Source organism: Notolepis coatsorum (assembly GCF_963971535.1).
Source record: "Notolepis coatsorum genome assembly, chromosome: 6".
NCBI classification, from domain to species: Eukaryota; Metazoa; Chordata; class Actinopteri; order Aulopiformes; family Paralepididae; genus Notolepis; species Notolepis coatsorum.
The window spans coordinates 48,154,383-48,174,148 of NC_140170.1; positions in this window are offsets into that span (position 1 = coordinate 48,154,383).

The window sequence follows — 19,766 nt, forward strand, 5'->3', positions numbered from 1 at the left end:
AGTTTAACCCCCTGAGCCCCCAAGATGCCCCGTGAGTTGATTTTTACGACAACTATTAATGTTAAGTTAATCAACAATGGCTCTTTTCTATTGTCCATCTGTTTTTGACAATTAAAGAAAATAATATATAGCCTAGAGCACTGATAGTGTTTTGTTCTGTTTTAGTGACATGAGGTAGGTGTCATGTAGGTTGTTGCTGCAGTGTGTGTGTGTGTGTGTGTCTGTGTGTGTCTGTGTGTGTGTGTGTGTGTGTGTGTGTGTGTGTGTGTGTGTGTGTGTGTGTGTAGGTGTGTGTGTGTGTGTGTGTGTGTGTGTGTGCGTGCGTGTGCGCACGTGCATGTGTGCAGGTACCATTAGTTCCCTAATTTCGAGTTGTGTATAATTGATGAGTGTTTGTTTGCCAATTGCGTTCGCTCCCTGCATCGCCTTCGAACCGTGACTCACGCCTGTGGAGACTCGTTTAAGTGCTTGTTCCATGCACACACACACACACACACACACACACGCACACACGCACACACACAGACACACACACACAGACACACACACAGACATTGCAGCAACAACCTGTTGGTTCTCTTGTTGCCGGGACATTTTAATCACATAGTACTGAGTCCAATCTTGGTCAGGTGTTCTCACATTCTGCAATGTGTGGGAATGTGCGTTTTCTTCACAGAATGTTTCTTTCCTTTCAAATGAACACACACACACACACACACACCCACACACACACACACACACTCACACACACACCCACACACACACCCACACCCACACACACACACACACACTCACACTCACACACACAGAGTGTTTGTCTTTGACAGGAGTGAAGAGTTTGAGGTCAAGGTAGCCAGGCACTGCGTGTTTACTCCTGGTTGATGTTTAATCCTGAAGCTGCATTACTGCACAGGGAGGCACCTCGACCACATGCCAGCCGGCCCACACTCTGAAATCACTGCGGGAAACAAATACAGCCTTTAAGAAAATAAACGCTTGAAAATGATTTGATTTCGTAAGGTTTGCTCAAGGTGCATGTTAACCCTATAGACATTACGTAGCGCCAGAAACAAGAATATATTAGAAGGAGCTGAGATCAAGTCTGAGCACCACCTCACAGCTGGGGTGTGTTTACGACTTTGTCAACTGTATTATGGTTTAATATGATTCATATGAGGAGGAATCTTCTCACAGGTTGGGTAGCAAACATTACCATGATATGAAACACCATCAATAACCACAGACTGGGCTGCGGCCCAAATCCCTCCCACCACTCTGTTCTATTGAAGGAGACACGTGGAGGGCGGGCCCTCGTTTACAAAAAGATTTATAAAATTAAATAACATAAAAAAGAAAAAAATTATTTAACACAAAAAGTCCAAAAACAAGAAGCACACAAGCATCGGAATCATTCAATTTAAAACAATTCCATTTGAAAACAATAAGATTTAAGATATTTTTTTCTAAAAATGTTTTTAGGTTATTCCATGTAAGCTGGAATCATGAGCTTGGAATTATGAATGAATGAAAAAGTTTATTTTTGAACATGTATTCTTTTTTTTCCATTAAAAAACATTAAGAAAAAACATTCAAATAAAGGAATTATAAACAAAAAGTCAAGAGCAATGCATTTAGTTAGCAGACATGTCCAAAAAAGGAGTAGAGGGAAGCTATAAGCTTATTGATCCCTACCCCCTTATAAGGTTCTATGTTCAACTTTTGACCCAATCTTTTTGTTGTAAACTCATCCGGTTATTTCACACAACATATAATAATGAGCAGACACGAGACGAGGGTAATTTCCAGTGACATCTCTTTAGTGGTAAACTCGACACGGGTGATTACAATGACGCCCGTACTTAATAGCAGGGGGCGTGACACGCCGTGACAGTATCCCATAAGGGACAAACTTAGAATGTCAATACGCAACACTTTTGACCAACATGTCAGATACTTGTGATTCCAAGGTTGCATAATAGATTTCTCTGTATAACTGTGAATAAAATCAGAGACAAAGCCGGACCAGATGGAAATACATTTCAGACTGTGACCATACCTTGTAATAATAATAATAATGATAATAATAATAATAATAATAATAATAATAATAATAATAATAATAATAATAATAATAATAATAATAATAATAATAATAATAATAATAATAATAATAATAATAATAATAATAATAATAATAATAATAATAATAATAATAATAATAATAATAATAATAATAATAATAATAATAATAATAATAATAATAATAATAATAATAATAATAATAATAATAATAATAATAATAATAATAATAATAATAATAATAATAATAATAATAATAATAATAATAATAATGATGATGATGATGATGATGATGATGATGATGATGATGATGATGATGATGTTAATAATAATAATAATAATAATAATAATAATAATAATAATAATAATAATAATAATAATAATAATAATAATAATAATAATAATAATAATAATAATAATTATTATTATTATTATTATTATTATTATTATTATTATTATTATTATTATTATTATTATTATTATTATTATTATTATTATTATTATTATTATTATTATTATACCTTGTAGCCAGAGTTCCTTCCACTCCTACCTGGTTTAAGATGCTAAGAATCCAAACCAACGCTCATTGAACTTGATAGCTATCGACGTGCTAGAGAGATATGATTACCAGGATAAACTCTGCAGGCGTTTATTAATTTAAGCATTTTGTGGTTGTGTTTAAACTTGTGCCGGTGTTTTGTTGTTTTGTGTTGCTCCGTCACAGTTTTAGATTGGCTACAAATCAATTGTCCTCTGGGAGTTTAATACGCCTCCCTGGCATTGATATAAGAATATCTTGTCTCATTAAGCCTTTCACTACCACACTACAGAAGGTTAATCCTTTCACTACCACACTAACCGTCTGTAGTGTGGCAGTGAAAGGTTTAACCCTTTGTCGTGTGGCAGTGAAAGGGTTAACCATTTTGTAAGTGTGGTAGTGAAAGGGTTAAGACTGTTCTTTCACTTCATGTTAGTATTGTAATGTAATTGTGTTGCTTTCTTGTTGCACTAGTGCCATGGTTTTCAATTTGATGAAAATAAATAAATACAACTGAGATTCCCTACCTTGGTATTAGAACTTGTATCTTAGGGATGGTGTGAGTATTTGACAGTGTATGCTTTTACATTAGTATTGGTAGTAAGTGTTGTCTCATGGGATATTTGGTAACACCCAGCAAAGCGGCCACATCCCATAATAGTCCCATAATAATAAAGAATCATTCCACTCACTCCATCTGGGAAACCAGATCGCTGTTGGGCTGTGACATCCCACCAGACACACCTGTTTAGATCTAATGCCAGTTTTCCAAAATGTTATTTGTCTTTCGTCCCTGATTATTCTTTTACCCAACTCTCTTATTCTATTCAGTCTCTCTCCCTCTTTTCTCTGTCTCGTGCTGTCTTCTGTTTTAATCTTATTTTACATTTACGTCTCTCTCTCCTTCTCACTTTTGTCTTCTCTTTCTGTCTCTCTCTAGAGCTGGAAGACGGTAATAGACCATCTAGGGCTGAAGAAGAGACGTTCCCATCTCTATTCTCTCTCTGTCCAGCTCTCTCTCTCTCTCTCTCTGTTACGATGGTGCCGCTTTGCTGGCATGATGTGGTGGAACTCAGTTTGCAGTGTAGAACGGAGAGATAAACAGGATACAGGAGACGGCGTAGTGGTGAATAATAAGGCTTTTACTTAGAACAGAAAACAACAAACACGACTGACAACAACGGTAACAATTAAACAATGAACCAGCAAGTGTCTGCTGGCCCACAACACCTAATATACAAACACTAATTAGAGACAGAGGGTAATTACAAATAGGACACAGGTGTGGTAGACAGAAACAACAGAACACAGAGCACACTGGGAAAAACAATAACAATTGAACAAACTGAGACCAACCAGACTAAAACATATTTACAAAACACAGACAGGGGAACACAAGTCTAACAAAGTGGAGACAACAACGACAACACAGACAATAAACATAATAAACATAAATGGCAGTAAATAATATTAATCAGGTGAGTGAGCTGATGCCAGATCTGCCAGATCTGGATCAGCCCACCGGTTGGCAATGTTGTATTATGAAGGGGTGTATGAAAGGGGAGTTGAGACGGTCCGACACCTGGACCAGTCGAACCGAGAGAAGGGTTGCCGTCCGGGGGAAGTGTTACACTCTCTCTCTCTCTCTCTCTCTCTCTCTCTCTCTCTCTCTCTCTCTCTCTCTCTCTCTCTCTCTCTCTCTCTCTCTCTCTCTCTCGCTCTCTCTCTCGCTCTTTATTATGTTGATTCAGCTTCACCAAGATCATTATCTGATATTGTGTCTGTGTATAAGAATGTGTGTATGTGTATGTACCTGTATGTGTATGCAGGGGCGGAGCTATAGGCGAGGCTGCAGAGGCAGCTGCCTTAGGGCCCGCCCACCGTCTGGCGGGAGGGGGGCCCGGGCCCAGGCCCGGGACTGAATGGAGTTGCCGTTCGCGTGTGGGACTGGATCGAACGGAAACTGGTAACGGCAACTGGGACTGGTGCGTTTGTTTTGATTCTAGGCTCCTCCCGTTTTGCCAGTACTGTGGTACGAGTACGACTGATAGCGTGTGGTTTAGGAACAGGGCGTTTTGCACAAATCCAGCGCTCCCTTTCCTTGGCTGTGACGTAGCCACGTAAATCTCACAAGCAGCGCGGAGGTGCCACGTTCACGTTACGTGGGAAGAATCGGAAGAACCAGCTTCCGACTGGGAAAAACCATTCACGTCAGCCTCCTAGTTGTAATTCCTACTAGGACATATGGGATTTTTTATAGACCCCGATATCTCCCACTTCGCGTCACGAATTGCGGAAGTATGGATGTGGGCGTTTTGATCGAGTCAATGCGTGAAGGCTTCCTAGTTGTAGCAACGAGATGTCCTCTGGTTCTTCCGCTTCTTCCCACGTAACGTGAACGCGACATCAGAGAAAAATATCGCTTGCTAATGTTGCTACAAGCTATGTCCAACATAATAAGTCACCTGAAACATCACCACCGCTACCATGGTGTATTAAAATCCGACGACGCCGAGCAGCTAAAGGGGACATTTACCGAGGACCAGCACAAAGTGTGGATATATTATGATTTAACAAGTCTTATCTGTCCAGGACGATGACAACATTATTGCAGGTAAGCTAACTACTAACGTAACTAACGTAATGTGAATGAATGAATGAATGAAAACTTTATTAACAGACTGCAGAATGGGTACAATACAGTACGGCTCAATACACACAATTGTTAAGGGGATGCAGATCAGAGAAAGACGTTTGTCTTGTTTACATCAGGGTCCCCCATTTTCAATTCATAGTGATCATAGAAAACATATACGTTACCACCTAGCCACAATCTATGGTATTTCTAGGTTACCACATGGGTGGCGCACGTGAACACTTTGTGAATTATGTGAGGGTGTATCATGATGATGGTAATTTGGCACTTAACGAACGTTACCTATCTCTTTGCCGTTTTGCATAGTGCACTGCATAGTACCAGAGATGACAAAAGTTATGTGGTAACATAGGTCGCATCACTGCCAGTAGTCGGCATATTACCCAATTCTGACTCTGGTATTAGTCAACTAACGTACTGTTAGCCAGTTAGTACTGTTAGCCAGTTAGTACTGTTAGCCAGCTACTGTAATAACAAAACTGAAATATCTAATGATGATAGTCAATCATAAAGACAGAAAACACTCTCATCACAGACAAGCTGGATCTGGCCAAATACCTAAACATATCATGGTGAATGAATGAAAACTTTATTTAACAGATTGCAGAATGGGTACAATACAGTACAGCTCAATACATACAATTGTTAAGGGGATGCAGACCAGAGAAACACTTTCGTCTTGTTTACATCAGGGTCCCCCATTTTCAATTCATTATAACATAATGACATACAGATAGACAGTAGTGCTACATCTATACATGACATACCAGATTTGCAAATACAGTACTGTTTGTGATACGAAAAGAGTCCAGAAAAGAGAGTATATACATTTGACATATTATTATTGTATTGTGATATGTTTTGTTTCATGTTGGAAAAAAAAATAAAAAATTTAATAATACAATAAATATCGGGGGGGGGGGGGCCCGAGCTGTCAATCTCGCCTCGGGGCCCGTGGGGCATTCCAACCGCCACTGTGTGTATGTGTATGTGTGTGTGTGTCCAGCTGGCAGCATGTCTCACCAACTAGAACGCAGAGGTGGATGAAACGTTGCACACAGGCTGACAGCAGGCCAGGGACCTGAACTCTTGAATATTGTCAGTGTTTGTGTGTGTTTGTTTGTCAATCCGTGTGTCCAGCGTGCGTGCGTGCGTGTGTGTGTGTGTGTGTGTGTGTGTGTGTGTGTGTGTGTGTGTGTGTGTGTGTGTGTGTGTGTGCGTGTGTGTGTGTGTGTGTGTCCCATCTCTTAGAGTGGTCACCAACACCACTCTGTCCAGCTGACTTGTCATAAAATATGTATTAGGCTCCTCCCACACCGGCATGCATTCACCTTAATTGACTGGCAGATGAACAGAGTGGAATGACAGAGGAGGAAAGAGGAGAGAAGAAAAGAGGAGATGGGAGGAGAACAGGCTTGTCAGGTTTATATAAACGCTCAGAAGTCTTCCTCCCTTTCCATAAATCATTCTCTCACTCCTCCTCCATCTTCCTCTCTCTCTCTCTCTCTCTCTCTCTCTCTCTCTCTCTCTCTCTCTCTCTCTCTCTCTCTCTCTCTCTCTCTCTCTCTCTCTCTCTCTCTCTCTCTCTCTCTCTCTCTCTCTCTCTCTCTCTCTCTCTACTTTTTATTACAGGTTCAGAAGTATAATTTATTAAACTGTGTGGGTATCAAACAAGAAGTCAGGCTTTAAAACTGTGTAGAACCCAGGCCTAGAACTGCACCCTAAGAGAGGGAACTGCACCCTGAGAGAGGGAACTGCACCCTGAGAGAGGGAACTGCACCTTGAGAGAGGGAACTGCACCCTGAGAGAGGGAACTGCACCCTGAGAGAGGGAACTGCACCCTGAGAGAGGGAACTGCACCCTGAGAGAGGGAACTGCACCTTGAGAGAGGGAACTGCACCCTGAGAGAGGGAACTGCACCCTGAGAGAGGGAACTGCACCTTGAGAGAGGGAACTGCACCCTGAGAGAGGGCACTGCGCCCTGAGAGGGAGGTTTACCCTGGGTGGGAGGTTCGAAGGGTCAAAGTGGGTATCAAACAGGAGGGAAGACTGTCAAGTTTTAAACTGTGGATACCAAACAGAGAAGGTAAAGACGACTTTGAACTGTTGAACAGTAATCCAGAACAATTGTATTGCAATTATTTTATATGTCTGCACTGTGCTCATTTTATGTCTATTCTATTCTACTATTTCATTGCACTGCACTATTTTACTCTGTCTATTTTATCTTACTCTTTTTATTATTGTCTATTTAAAACTGAATCAAACCATAAACAACGTGGCCTGTTGGGTTAGATCCTAATGTGAAAAACTGTGATTTTATATGTCTGCACTTGGGTGTTCATTTTATGTCTGTCTTTTTTCTGTTGTGAAGCACTTTGAGCTGCAGTTTCTGTATGAAAGGTGCTATACAAATAAAGTTTATTATTATTATTATTATTATTATTATTATTATTATTATTATTATTATTATTATTATTATTATTATTATTATTATTATTATTACTATATACAATACTATGGGACACCCCTGATTCCACTAGAAGTGGATTGTGGAGTTTGCCTGTTTGGTCCACCCCAGAGGAGTCTCGGTTTGCTTCTGATATGGCGCATGTCAAAGGTACAGGAGAAGGTGGAATAGTTGATTAAACGTCCATGATGTGGACAGATTTAGGAAATGAAACACAAATTCATGACGCCCCTTTGGCAGGTCAAGGCTCCAAGCAATTGCCTACCTAAGATGTATGGTAGATCCTGATTGACTGATGTCACTGTTATATTTCGTGCAACGTGAGCCTCAGGTATGTCAGTTGTGAGGGGGCAACTGTGCAGCTTCTGTAAGGTCGGCTCCAAGCGCGTTTTCCTGGGGCCGTGATTCCGAGTCTGGGGTTCAAGTCCCCGGGTCTCTGAAAACGGATACCCTCTGCCACCGCGCTGGCCCCGCTTTTCAAGACAAAAGCACCCGGCACGGAGGATGCAAGCTTGGTGTTTCATTATGAGAATATCTCCATGCTCAAGACGGCTGCAGCCCGCGTACAACGGGGCTTACTGCCGATGCCGCTGTATCTGGTAACACTGTTCTGTGAGAGGGACGTGTGTTGCCTTCCCTTTTTTCTTTTGGATAAAAAGAAGGAGAGACAGTCGGCTGTCTGAAGTGTTTGGCCTGTATCGCTATTCCTCACGTTATACAGCTTCAGTAGTAGCTGCTTTGCACCCAACTCCTCGTCCAATCAACAGTCATCTCCCCCCTCGACTACTGCAACACACTGCTCGCTGGCCTCCCGGCCACCGCCACTAAGCCTCTTCAACTCATTTAGAACGCAGCGGCCCGCCTGATCTCAAACCTACCGAAGTCGGTCCATGTCACCCCACTTCTTAGGGACCTGCACTGGCTCCCCATTGCTGCACGAATCCGCTTCAAGGCCCTCGACCTAGCATACCGTGCGGCAAAGGGAACCGCTCCCGCCTACCTCCGGTCAATGGTCTCTAACTACACACCCTCAAGACCCCTACGCTCTGCATCTTCTGGCCACCTCAGACCTACTCCTATCCAAGCTCCGGGAGGGTCATCAAAGAGAAGTCGCCTATTCTCAGTCCTTGCCCCGCAATGGTGGAATGAACTACCCACCCCAGTTAGGACAGCCGAAACACGTCCAATCTTTCGCCGTCGACTAAAGACGCACTTCTTCAACCATTATCTGAATAAATAATAAAAAAAAAAAAAAAACTAACCTTACTGTCATGCACTTGTCCTAATAAACGAACCTACACTGTAGCACTCAACACTTTGATGAACATTGTTGCTCAGCTGATAGAGTTGTGCCCTTCCTGATGGCTTGTCGTACAGAACATGTAAGTCGCTTTGGATAAAAGCGTCAGCTAAATGACTAAATGTAAATGTAAATGTAGTTATATGAGTAATAGCGAGCGCTTTGCTCTGACTCACTAAGGACCCCACGGTATTCCGTTACGGCGGTGAAAGACTGGGGAAGGAGCTGTTGTATGGCCATGACCCCGCTTTATAGGAGCGGATGTGGGAGTGGTCAGGCAGGTGGGCGGGTATACGAGGTGAAAGCTTCCATTTTAGGTTATGATTAAAGGGACAGTTCCAATAGAGCAAAGCGCTCGCTATTACACATATAACTAGGGTTATAGAATAACCTTCGATATTGAAGTTTGGTATAACCTTTGATTGTCTAACTACCTGGCTATGATATCAGTTTAGTTCAAGTTCAAGTTTGTTTATTATTTGTCATAATAAAATACAGAATACTTTATGATGGAATGCTTGTTTCTGTAGAGTGTGTATATACTGGCTCTCACCCTCATCAGTTACTCCTGTGGTCTGTGTGTCAGGAATGGAGTTATATATTCGTACTTGGCTTATCGCGTCCCGCTCTTAAAGCCTATCGAGATACCCCTTATCTCCTGTACCTATTGTACTCCATCACGGAAAAAACTTGTACACCCACACCTGACCGGGTCCCGCCTCTATGGAGGCGCAGCCTATAAGACCGTAACCATGGTCACCAACACACCCTTCCTCTATTTTCGTTCCATCATATTGGATGCAGTGCACCTTATGTAACTAGTAGTATGAAAAGATTGGAGAAATTGCATAATGTTGAAAGCTTACCGTAAGTTTTTCTTGCCCCTGGCATCTTCGAAGCATGTTTCAGCGACACATTGGGCCTGTGCTGATGTTTCCTCGTCTGACGGCGGCAGACCGAGGGGCAGCGTACAAGGTTTGGCTATCAAGTCGGCTTGTACAAAGGTAAGGCCTGTGTCATTAGGCATCAATGTCGGTATTGGTAATGCTGTGGCGTATGTTTCGGCGCCAGGGCCGGGGTGGCTTGGTGATCGTTCCACTGCAGTGGACGTTTTCCTGGCAATCCTGGAGCACGCTGCTAACGCTAATGCTACTACTGCTACTTCTGCTAATGCTAACGTTGACGCTGAAATGGGTCGTTGTTCTAATAATCCCCGCCGCGGGATGCCGCTTTTCCCTCCTCTTACCAGCTTCATTGATGAAGGTCAGTCGGTTGTTAATGTGGGGGGTTTCGCTGAGTCCTATTTACCTTTTTTACAGATAAACGGGCTAACAACAGGGTGCAGGCCGGGTGTACCGTGGCTACGTAGCCAGGTAGCTTTGTTCCTGTGCCCCGGCGGGGATGAACGACGTCCCACCCGGCTGATGCTTGACAGCGAATCGGCTCGGAGGGTGGCAGTATGGACGGATGAGTGTTATACTGCTGCAGGATGGTATTTAGCGGCGGCCAGTGTTATGGCTCAGCTGGCTAGTTTCCTATCCACATTGGCGTCGGGTAGTAGGACTATGGGTCCAGCCGACATTGTAAACATGGTTCATGTTTGTGGTGTTATAGAGATCTTGACTCAGTCGCAAGCTATAACTGCGGGGAGGATTAGGATGCTATCAACCTTGGTTGTTAGGCATGTTTGGTTGGAGCAATCTCCTCTTGGGGAAGAGGATAGGTTTTCTCTCCTCACGACTCCTTTTTCCACAGATAGTCTTTTTGGGCATTCTGTGGAGGCGCAGGCGGTTGTTGATCTGGGTCCTACACCGCCTCACGCTGTGCAGCCAGAGGTGGGAGCACGGTCTCGTCAACGACTGTGGCGAGATCCTCGACAGGCGGCCATGTTTCCCCGGCCAGTGGTGCCCTGGGTGGAGAGTCAACAGGGTCCCACAAGGCCGACAGCCTTGGCGGCCGAGGGATCGGCCATTTTGGGTGAATTCGAGTTTGGTAAAACAAGGCGTTGTCACTTTGCCGCGAGCAGCCCGCTCCCCGTTCAACCCTCTCTCTGTTACCCACGGAAGCGGGGCTCTGATCGTTCTCCTTTGGCTGCGGGCCGCGAACCTTCCTTGAAGCGCATGCGGCCCCATTCTTCACTTCTCATGGGGACAGGGGCTGACACCCAGTTGATGGCTGAGCCTGGGTCTGTCCGTGAGAATGTTCTGTCGCGTGGTTCCTGCACCACACGTTGTGTGTTGGATGAGCCTGGTGTTACAGCTGCCACTAGCTACAGTGGTCAGCAGGGGGACTCGAGGCCTCTTCTGTTGAATGCACAGCAAAGGTTACCCCGGCCTCGCCTTCGCCAGGCGGGGTATCGCGCTGATGCCTCCCACTCCCGTCACAGCGGCAGTGGTCTGCAAAGAAGAGGCGAGCGTGATTTGGGTGGTAGCAATATCACTGCAGGGCTTTGGCATGTAGGAGCCCATGGGGTCCTCATGCCTTGCGTGTCTAGCTGCGGAACAACTCCTCAGCATGCGCTAGAGGGGTGTTCAGGGGGGGGGGTGTGTCAACCAGTTTGATGACAGCTTCTCCCGTATCAAACCGGCCCTTTCTGTCGGGGTCCCCCCTTGGGTGCGTTGCACAGCGGGAGGGACCGGGCCAACTATCTACTGTTCCTTGCGGCCCAGCGTCAGTTGACGGCGGGTGCGCTGTGGGATTATTTTCACATATGGCGACAAGAATGCCATCTTGTGGGGTGGATGGCGAGAACGTTGAGGCAGGGGCTTGTGTTGCACTTCGCACGACCCCACCCTCCGTTCTCAGGTTTGGTGCCGACCCTATTGTTTTTTTAAGGTTTCAAATGTTACTTATTCCATTCACAATTCTACCAATTATTTTATATCTTGATTCACCTTAATTCTTATTTAACTAATACGATTTTCTTAAAGGATTATAAAGGTGTAAGAAAGATGTATCTGTAATTGTGAACTGAGTCTTAAAGTCATACTTCAAAATGTGGTTATATATGCACCATGCTAAATCCCACAATATTACATGCTGGAATTATATCTTTAATACTCTTAAGTCCTTATTATAAACGTATACTGTTATTCCATGGGGTCCTCAGGGTGACTGACTCGGGGGCGAATGAAATTTTTCTCTTTATGTTCTGTTTTATCTATTGGGATTCTTTGTAAATCTCTCCTCTGTAAATGTAGTATTTTTGTTTGACTGTTTTGTTTGCCTTTTATTTTTTTTATCCCTGTATCTTTAATATAATGTTATGGTTTGTAACCAACCCCAATCGCACAACACAAGACAGGTATGAGAGTAAGCCAAAACAGGGCAAATATTTATTATTGAACAAAAAGCGGCACAGTCCCTTTAAGGGAGAACACAAAAACACTAGAGTCAAGGAAATATGGAAAATGCGGCACTGTGCCTTTAAGAGGCGAACAGGCTAAGGGACTAAGGCTAAGGGCCAGGGCTAAGGGCCAGGGCTAAGTGTCAGGGCCAGGACCAGGGGCACTGGAGAGGGGGACAGGGACAGAGGCCCGGAGAGGCGGGCTGGAGACAGGGACAGAGAACAGGGTTAAGGCCTTGGACAGGGCGAGGGCCAGAGCTGCTTACAGGGATGAGGACAGGGTTCCGACGGCGGAGGCCTGGCACGGGAACAGGGGCCCGACGGCGGAGGCCTGGCACGGGGACAGGGGCCCGACGGCGGAGGCCTGGCACGGAGATCCTCTTTGTCCCTACTCGGATGCTGCAGACGGGCAGCGCAGAACAAAGGGGGTCCCAGGGGACCGGGATGGGAACACGCCATCCTCCCGTGGAATACTAGGGAGCGACGACGAGCCTGGGTCCAAGGGGAACGGGATGGGCACACGCCGTCCTCCCGTGGAATACTAGGGAGCGACGACGAGCCTCACCCCCAGGAACGAGGATCACGAAGAGACGCCTTCCTCCCGTGGAATCGGGAGCGATGACGAGCCGGCTTGACGTCTGGAGTGGGAACACTGGAAAACCTCCCATAGAGAATTAGAGAGCGAAGACGGTGTCCCACTCCAGGCAAACGGCGACAGGTGGTGATGGCTGGGCCGTCGTCTCACGCCGGAGACGTGGCAGGTGATGGTGACGTACAGAATGGTAACGTCCAGAACTCCATGAACACTGAACACAGATACAGAGTCCAGAACACAGAACGACCCGACAAGGACTGGAGGGGAGTCTGCAACCTATGTACTCTCCCGAGGTGATTGCAAACTCCCAACAGGTGCGTGAGGGTAGAGGAACAGAATGTCCAAGGGTGGGGGCTGGTGAAGAGTAGGAGGCAGGCAAAAGTTCTCACAAGGGTGGGGGCTGGTGAAGAGTAGGAGGCAGGGAAAATTCTCGCAAGGGTGGGGGCTGGTGAGGTGAGGAAAGGGAAAAAAAGGTCCAGGGAACAGGCGAATCCTCACATATAAATTACAATAAAAAATGTATCACAAAAAAAGACAGATATAGCAGATCCTGCTAATAGCAAAATAAAACATGTCCTATACACCTTGTGCACCGGGCCTGTCTCCTGTTATGAGTCCTACTGTCTGAATTAGGAAATCTCAAAAGAATAATGAAATGCTAAATGTTTTGTAGATCAGCAATGTGTGCCTGTGCATGTAAGAACCTGTAGGGGTTGAACTGAGCGTGTGTGTATTTGTGTGTATTTGCCAATGAAAACAGACATAGAAATTAAAGTCTGTCGACTGTCGCCAAAGAGACATCAATGCCATTTATTCACATATCTGTTTACAAAAGGACATGTTGTTGTCCAATATCAGATTACACATAATTAATATTTTGATTTGTCTTGCCAACAAAGGCGGCGAACACGTTCGATTGTGACATTCAACGGCACTTTAGATAAAGATCATTTCATAGTGATTTATGTGTATGAGAAAGGCTTCAAGCGAGTAAAGTGATATGCACAGATATATTTTTTTCAACGTGTCCTTTATTCTCTCGATGCTCCTTGTGTTCAAACGATGCTATTGGTACATATATGCATATGTATTGGGAATGCCCTCCTGTTGAGACCTTTTGGGAAAATGTCACCACTCAATTATCAGAGATTTTATCTCTGACCATACCGACACCGCCTTCTGTACTGTTGTTGAATGATGTTTCTCAGTTATCAACCTCTGTACATGTAAAGAGACTCATTTTAGCGGGTCTTACTGCTGCCAAAAAGTTGATAGCATCACGCTGGATTCAACCGGATAAAATGCGCCCGAAGGTATGGACTCTCACCTATCTCGATGTGATTTATCGAGAGATATCTACTGCATGAATTTTAGGTGTTAATGAAGCCAGCATAGCAGTCTGGGTATAGCTGTGGTGGATAAGATAAAGGAACGCATATAAATTTGTAATTTTCTGATGTTGAATGAAGTAGTGGATGTATAGCCCACGTGGGGGTCCTGTGGGGGGGGGGGGGGGGGGGGGAGAGCGAGCAAGAGCCCATGTATTGTATTTATTATTTGTATGTCTTTTAGTCTACTTTCATTCTGATTTAATTACTGGACTGTCATTATTGTTATTATTATTTCTGTTATTGTCCTGTGATTTATCGTTGATTATTACTGTTACTGTATTGTTTGTCTTGTTTCATGTAAAAAAAGGGGAAATTAAAAACATTTGTTAAAAAAAACGTGTCCTTTATTTATACATGGTAAATCTCATCTAGACCAAGGTGATGAACAGAAGTTTTCTCATTTCAAGGTTTTCTGCAGTTCATTCCATTTGTACGAGGCATAATATTTACATAATATTTACATGTGGTGTATCTAAAGCTAAGCAATCCTGTGACCTAGTACCATACGTGCTGTATTTAAAAGCAATCAAAGAGCAGAGATAATAGAGAAGTTTCATAAGCAGAGCCTTATGGTTAAATAAAATACAATGCATGTCCCATCTCTTAGTTAAAGAAGGTCATCCCACATGTTCATATAAAACACAAGGTGAGTGATGAATGTATCTCCAGTGATAGAATACAGTGCACTATGGGAATCAAGGAGTTTTAAAGTGGAGGGAGAATCAGGAGCATATATATAGATGCAACACAGACTAGATAGAATGTCAATACTAAATATCAACTGATGTTATAATAGAATAATGACACACAACATATGCTGCTGTTTTATATCTCCCTCTATCTCTCTCTCTCTCTCTCTCTCTCTCTCTCTCTCTCTCTCTCTCTCTCTAATGCACTTTGTTTGCTTTAGACTATTATCATTGTGGGGTGATTCCCTCAGTAAAATGTACTATATCCCCTCCTCCATGCTTTCATCAGTGAATGTCTTAATCCAGTTTGACACAGTGGAACAAGGGCTCTGGCCTCTCAAGCTGTTGCTGCTTAACTATTCATGGCCAGGGTCTGTCCCCTGGGTCTGCATAGACAAGATATTTTGGACATAGCATCTTCTGTATAAAATAAAATAAAAAATATAAATAAATGAGAGGATATGTTATTGGTAGAGACCCCTAGTGCTGCTCAATTGTTGCAGCTAAATTACTTTCAATTCTATGCAAGTGGATTTTAGATTTTAGGCATGTCACCATAGCATTGTTGTGGAGGGCATTGCTACATATTTGTACTTCTTGGCAAAGGACAGTATTATTCCATGGCAACCACAGGACACCCTGGCCAAACACTCTCTATAAGGCTCTGGTGTATATTATAGACGTCTGGGTTACCTAGAGCTATAGACATATCTCTAGAGTCTAGACATAGAGTGTCAGCGAGACCAAACCAAACCCCCTCAATCAGTGGCTCTTGGTTTATCTAATGGGTATAAAAACACTCCACACACTAATACCTGCAAAGAAATGCATAAATAAATAATATCATTGCCTCTAAAGTATAAGGTCAGTGACTTGTTCGTTCTAAGCTGTGATGAAAGGTTAATGATGAAGGGGCAGTTGGGATATTACACTACTACGGTCAGTGCACAATTTGCCCTTTCTGCCCAGCTGTATATTTATGCTATTCTTTGCTTGTTTTATACCAAGCTGGGCAAATAGACTGAAATTATCTTTTGATCTCCCGGGCGATGGTATGTCATGTAATTTTATTTTACTTACTCACGTAGCGTTGCTGTCGCCTAGGAGATCTAAAGTTAATTTCGGTCTACTGTATGTTAATTTGCCCGGCTGTGATATGAAGCAAGCAAAGGATAGCTGTACATATACAGCCGGGAACCAGCTAGATATACCCCAAGATGCTACTCCCATATTGTTTCAAAACAAAGAATTGTTTGAAGATGTCGCAAAGTATATGATCATATACAGTACATACAGGGCCCAGTTTCCCAAATACTGTATTCTGTAGCTCTAACATTGCATTCATTGCATTGGAGTAAAATATTATTATTTTAGTGCTAAGGAACAAGGCTTGGTACATAAAGGACTAAAGGAATACAGTAAACAGAAGTAGAAGTAATAGTTAGCAATGGGGGGAAATAAAATCTTAAGAGATGTCTTCTTTTAAGATATTTTTTTTTACATTTGGTATAACCTCTCCAGTCATTGGACACCACTGTTTGTGGTGCAGAATGATCAATGTCATCAATTACGTTCCCCCAACGTCGTGTCCACGTCAATATCGCAGATCCCGGGAAAACGCACTGTTCTGTGTGAGAGGAGACGGTGGCCTGGTGATCTAGAGGTGAGAGTGGGGGGGACGCTGGAGTCGAGGTGGGTATAGGTTACCACTGGTTCTGTTGTGAGTTATCGGGAGGATCTGGAATGGAGTATGGCCATTTAAGGACAAAGCAGAGAGGTGAGGTCTGAGTTTCACTCTTATCTCTGTACCGTGGGTAGGTGACGGTTGCCAGGCAATAGCTCCTTGTACAAATGCATGCCTGCATGGCGCACGTGCGCGCTCACAGACATACATAATACAACATGCACACCCGCACGCATGCACACACTCTCATCATGTTCATCAAAGTGTTGAGTGCTACAATGTAGGTTAGTATATTAGGACAGTCAGGTTAGTTAGGGTTATTCTTTTTAATACTTTTTTTTTATAATTTTTTTTTTTTAATTTCAGGTATTGATATATTGATAGAAGAAGTGTGTCTTTAGTCGACGGCGAAAGATTGGACGGGTTTCGGCTGTCCTAACTGTGGTGGGAAGTTCGTTCAACTTCCACCATTGTGGAGCAAGGACCGAGAATAGGCGGCTTCTCCTGGATGACCCTTTACAGGCATTATAACAGATACAGAACAGATACAAACACAAAATAAAGATAAGCAAAAGAACACCAGCTTAGATAAATTAGACAATGAGTAAATAGGACAAGACTAGATTTAAAAACAGCCACATAGGGAGATTTGTAATCGTGTTTTTAAACTGTCCAAGGGTTAGTGGGGCATTCATTTTTAGCGAGAGTTGAAAATCACTCCACACAGCACTGAAACAAAAAGGCTGACAAAGGTACACAACATGGCAGTGGTGATCCAATGTTTCCATTTTTGTTACTTCTTGTAGTTTTGTAGTTGACAAGGTGGCGTTGTCCTCCGTGTGTAGACAATATTCCACACCACTGCAACAAAGCCAAACCATTTACAATAAAATTTAAATAAAGTATATAAAACATTTAAAATAAATAGTAATTGAATGCATAATCGGCCAGTTTTTCTCTATTCCTGATAAGTTGACCATTTGATGATACATCCAGTCCTCTAAGATCATGTCTGACATCATGTCTGACATCATCTTACATTGACAGAGAAATGTACTAAAATAGGGCATAGCTTGGAATCAGTCAAATATCGTATGTGTCCAAATGTAATTAATAAAAAAAAAGAGAAGTCTCCTAATTTGTACGATTTCGTCTTTACACGTTTACTAGCTTTCCGTTCAGTCAATCTTCTCTCTCTCTCTCTCTCTCTCTCTCTCTCTCTCTCTCTCTCTCTCTCTCTCTCTCTCTCTCTCTCTCTCTCACTCACTCACTCACTCACTCACTCACTCACTCACTCACTCACTCACTCACTCACTCACTCACTCACTCACTCACTCACTCACTCACTCACGTACATTCATTAGAGACAAACCGAGTTCATCACACCACATACAGACACTGGCACAGTTTTACCTTTTATATTACTTGGTTAATCTCTTGACATTTAAAATGGAATATTGTGTTTCAATCTACTTTGAGCTTTCATCCAGGTTAGAAAGAGGTATTTCAAATGATGTCCAAAAATTAAGCCAGAGACACTCTATATAATGAGGAGATAATAATAATAATAATAACTTTATTTGTATAGCACTTTTCATACAGAGGTTGCAGTTCAAAGTGCTTCACAACAGTAAAAAATACAGGCATGAGCGAGCATAGCAAGATATGGTAAATCACAGTGTTTCACATTAGGATCTAGCATCCCAATAGGCTGTTTACAGTTTCATTCAGTAATACAAATAATAAAATAGTTTAAAATGATTAAGTTTAAAAATAGTCTAAAAATTATAAAATAGAACGGACATACAACAACAGTAAAAAATACAGGCATAAGCGAGCATAAAAATAAAAAAATTTAATTGCAAGGTTACAGTAAAAAGTGTGATAAGATTGTTCAATCAGATGAAAATGGCCCAGTTAGGAGAATCAACCTTGGCTAAGCGGTGATGTTCACGATGTACCTAACTGGAATGTTAAACAACTTTGAAAAGATTTAGGTCAAAAGTCATCTTCTCCTCACAACAGAGCATCACTCTAACATCATAGAACCGACATATGAATTTCATTGGAAGTGTATGAAAGTAGGTAGGGTAAGAATATATATAATATATAGTAAGGTATGGTAAATCACAGTGTTTCACATTAGGATCTAGCATCCCAATAGGCTCTCTGTTTACAGTTTGATTCAGTAATAAAAAATAAAAAAAAATAATAATAGTCTAAGAATTATAAAATAGAACGGACATACAACAGGGTATTTGACATACAACAGCACAGTGTTTCACATTAGGATCTAGCATCACAATAGGCTCTCTGTTTAAAGTTTGATTCAGTAATACAAATAATACAAATAGTTTAAAATGATTCAGTTTAAAAATAGTCATCAGTAAGAAGTAAAAAGTGTGATAACCGACACATGAATTTGATAGGCAGTGTATAAAAGTAGGCAGGGTAAGAATAGTGCAGGTAAGTACAATTTGTGTCAGGATATCCCTGATGTTTCTATAATAATATTTCCCCTTGCCACTAGGTGATAGCAGATATCTATCTTCAAATATTTGCCTGCATTACCCCAAAGTGAAATGCCTGAGCAAAGAGATTTTAAGTTTTAAGCTGTCTTTTAAAGATGTCTAGCGAGTGTTGGCGATGTAGCTAGGTCCCTGTCCATTTAGAGCTTTGTATGTAAGGAGAAAGACCTTAAAGTCAATTCTAAATGTTACAGGAAGCCAGTGTAAAGCAGCTAAAGACTGGACTAATGTGCTCTCTCCTTTTGGTTCTAGTTAGCAGTCGGGCTGCAGAGTTTTGGATTAGCTGAAGCCTCTCTGTGGTTTTCTTAGGGAGACCTGTGAAAAGTGCATTACAGTAGTCTAACCGGCTAGATATGAATGCATGAATTAGCTTCTCAGCATCGTTCTGATTAATAAATGGTCGCACTTTTGCTATATTTCTGAGATGGAAGAACGATGTTTTCGTCACTTTGCTAATATGAGAATTGAAGTTCAGTTCTGAATCTATGAT